Genomic DNA, 4133 nt, shown 5'->3' on the forward strand with positions numbered 1-4133 from the left:
TCTAACTTCACTTAAGTATCACCCTAGGGCTTTACGTACTAAGCACAATCTTTAACGAAACCAACGTAGTTTGTCAAACCTTTTGTTGGTCATACTTTTATACTGAAAGCAGTTTTAAGGTAAAATGTATCTCCAGGGTAACCTGGCTCTGATACCAGCTGTGGCAGAACCAACCTGAATTATACCGGCTCAAGTACGCGAGTCTACCCAAGAGGGCTCCAACGTGCTTCAAACGGTATAATCCCTTGGGCTGTCGGGTAACGCCCCGATAAACCACCGATTACAGGATCAAATAGGGTTACCTCACACGAAGGTGAGTTCAGAGATACAATCACCAGCACATTTTTACATCACAGAGATTTACATTACAAGAGCTTCCAAAAGAAGTACGAAGTTTCAAATTTAGAGAAAAGATTACAAACTGTTAAAGCTATGGTTTTTGACAGCGGAAAACATACGCGATGATTTATAGCACGTCGTCATGACGGATGTAATGCTAAGCCCGGGCACGACATCACTCGGGATCATCAATGTTGGCCGGGGACAGTTCCCAACCCACGGACCAATCATTCGGAAGAGCACAGGGCCAAGGCATGGGAAGAGTAGGGTCTTCAAGATTTTACCTGAAAAACACATACTAGCAAGACTGAGTATACTAATAGTCAGCAAGGCTTACCCGTTCATGGTATACATAGCCATGTAACTAGACTTATGAAGGCTTATAATAGCTCTGGGTTTAGTTTTAGCTGAAAAGCGACTAAGAGTAGATCCTCATTTTCAACTTTTAGCTTTCAAATTCTATGTGATTATCCATTCTAGATAAGCACTTATAACTAAGCAAGCAAGGTAGAGCTCTTTATATCAACCATCAGCATTACTCAGCATATAGTTGCTCTTGTTACTCTGTGTGATAAAGGGATCAAGCAGTCTCAATCATCGTGATAAGCGGACAATTCTGAATCGAATTTAACCTTGCAAGGTAAACCTAACTCACACGCTTGGAACACCAAAGGGTCGTTCCGAAGCAACTGCTTGCCTTTCATTCCGACTCGTGGATCAGAGCCACCACAAGCGACTGCAGGACCATACGCACTTCCAAAGTGCAGGACGTACGTCTGTAGCGCGACTACAAAACCCGTACTCCTGGTTGCCCTTGCAACACGTGTTTCCTCAGTCGAATCAAGTAACCAGAAGAACCAAATACATGTGGTGGGAGGTATGTCCACTCCTCGGGCCGATTGGTTACTAGGCTTACCGCTTACCATATTTCGCGGCATGTGGCTAGTACTTTCAAACGCTTAACCCCGATCGGCACACACCGCGACCTTATCACTTTCAACAACATAGACGGGGTATCACCTCAACCATGATACCTCATAAAACTCCCGTCCGTCATCCTTATAGTGATAACAGGAATGTAAACATTACAACTCCTATATCGCGCGAGTGACAGGAAATCACCCGACTTGTACCGGTCCTATTTAGCAGATCATCTAAACGGTATGGACTCGGGTACAATACATTGGTTCCTTAAGATTTTATGCAACTAGGGTTTCATCTCAACTCCTAGACGTAATGCAAGATATATAATATAATAATGAAATTGTAATAACTTGAAATATTGGGATGTGCACTGGGGCTTGCCTTTACTGGTGGGGCTGGAGTCAGGGATGTTAGTACTATTATCTTCCGAACTTTGGTTCGGGACTTCAAATATCTCTTTAGCGACGTTCACTTGGTCTTTCAAAATATCCTCTGCATACTTCAGGAAGATCTCGTAGATATCGTATGCGGGAATAGTCGTATCTACATGCAATGCAACATTACATTTAAAAAGGTGCATATGAAACTATTTTAATTCACGATAAAGTTGCAATCCAAACAGTTATCACAGGTGAACTCACAACACAGAAGGGGGTTTAGTCTTGAGTTAGCACTCATAATTAAGTCATGATTATAGCATTGGATTTATTGAAACAGGAACTAAAACATTTGAATTCAAATCCTAGGCAAATAGAATTATAAAGTTTTAAAAATTTAAACATAGATTAATGGCATACTTAATAGATCATGACCAAGAGATCTAAATAAAATAAGCCTAGGGCAAACACTTAATTAAACTCATAGCATTTCAAACTTGAGATACCCAAGTCTAAAAGAACTTAGACTACAAAATATTGCAGGGTTTGAAACTTTTACCTAAGCTCACACATAACCTATGGAAGCTATATACCAAAAATTACAAGCAACAAAGCAATCATGTGAAAGTTATGCATCCTTTACCCCTTTTACCTTTAATTTAAAATAGATCCAAAAATATTTAGTTTCACACCAAACTTTATTAACAAAAGCTGTAGGATTTGAAATCTAGTTTCCAACAAAATTGATGTGACATTTTTTTGGAATTTTCTACAATTTTCTACGGATTTTACAAGGCAGCAACACTACTCACATAAAATGATAGACACTTATACACAGGGGTCCCTAAGCAGTACTGTTTCTATGAGTCTAGACCTTTGCAAAAAGCCCCTCAAGTTTCTTTCTCTTCTAACCCGCAGCCCTTCCTGGGTCAAGGCAGGCCCGTGGAAGTTGACCGGCATGCCCTGGCGACGGCGATCGCCGGCGGCGAGGGGAAAAGGGTGGGGAAGCATCAAGGGTCTCTTGCGCACCTGTGGGCGGCTGGAATTGGGTTGGGGTAGCTCGCAGTGGCGGCGGGACGGGAGCTTGCGACCGGCGGCGAGGTAGGACTGTGGGGATGGTACTTCGGTGGTCGGAGGGAGCGGGAAAGTGGTCGAATAGCTTCCCGGCGAGGTGAAGATGCTCGTAATGGGGACAACCGAGGTCGGGGAGGGCTGGAGACTAGTGTTCCACAGTGAGGCCGAGACGGCGGCGGGCGGCGCTCACCGGCGATGATGCTTCGATTGAAATTGAGCTGCGGCAACTAGCTGGGGAGCACGAGTGGGAACTGGGGAAGCGGATTAGGGGGTCGGTGGAGGTGATTGGTGGCCAGAGATGGCTGCCCACGGTGGTCCGGGGCTTATCAGAGAGAGGAAGCGGCGGCGGATGGGTTCAAGGACCGGGATGTGCACAACTAAGGAAGAAAAGAGGCAATTGCTACCTCTAGGATCTCCTGGTCGGGTCAAGCGGAAGAGGAGGGAAGAGAAGATAAGCGTGGGCTCAGAATTTGGCGGCGACGACGTTGCGGCCAGCGGGCAGCTCAGGTCGTCGTGGCACGCGTGCAAGGACGCAGCAGAGGGAGGGGAACAGGGCTAGGACGGGGAAAAGACGACGCGTGTGCGCGAGCCCAGCAGGAGGTGGACGGCGGCGGTCTGGAGAGCGGTGGCCAGGGGAGCGGCACCGGCGGCAGAGCAGGCGGAGCAGCGGAGCAGAGAAACAGAGGGGGTTCAGAGAAAGAAGAAGAGAGGGAAAAAGATCCAAGGGCTCATGTGTAAAACTGAAAAGATCTAGGGGCTTCCGTGTAAAGTAAAAATCCCCGTTGATCTAAGGCTCAAATGAAAAAGTGCCCAAAATCAAAGTTGTAGAGTTTTTCAAGCTATACAATATTGCTTTAGGGATCAAATTCAGAAACTCAAAATTTGCAGCATTACATGTTGAATTTTGAACAGGGTAGAATTTTGAATTACCCTTGTCCTTACCAAGGGAGATTTGATCAAACTTGTGATATATTTGCAAATGTTTAACGAATGTCATGATGGTAAATACTTTTACAAATAGGCCCTCAGGTAAACATGGAGGTTACTTTTATACCCTAATTATTTACATAAAAGACCCTATTGCCTAGGTTTATTTACAAGTAGCCCCTTATCCTTACTTAAGGGCTTATGATCACATCAATTTAACACTTAATATTATATTTCCCCTAGGTTTCAAAGCTACCTTCCAAAACACACACCTTGCACTGAAAGACCTATATTACATGGAAATTTACAAATACACCCCTAGATGCTATTGCTATCTTCCAGTTCACCAAATTTACATTCAAGGACCTACATCTTATAGAAATTACAAATATACCCTAAATCCTTTGTACTATACATACCATAACAAGGACACACTCTTTACACTAAATCTAGTGTCTAGCTTTCTAATTACCTGATTGTCACACTCCAACC

The sequence above is a fragment of the Panicum hallii genome, unplaced genomic scaffold (assembly GCF_002211085.1).
Source record: "Panicum hallii strain FIL2 unplaced genomic scaffold, PHallii_v3.1 scaffold_330, whole genome shotgun sequence".
NCBI lineage: Eukaryota > Viridiplantae > Streptophyta > Magnoliopsida > Poales > Poaceae > Panicum > Panicum hallii.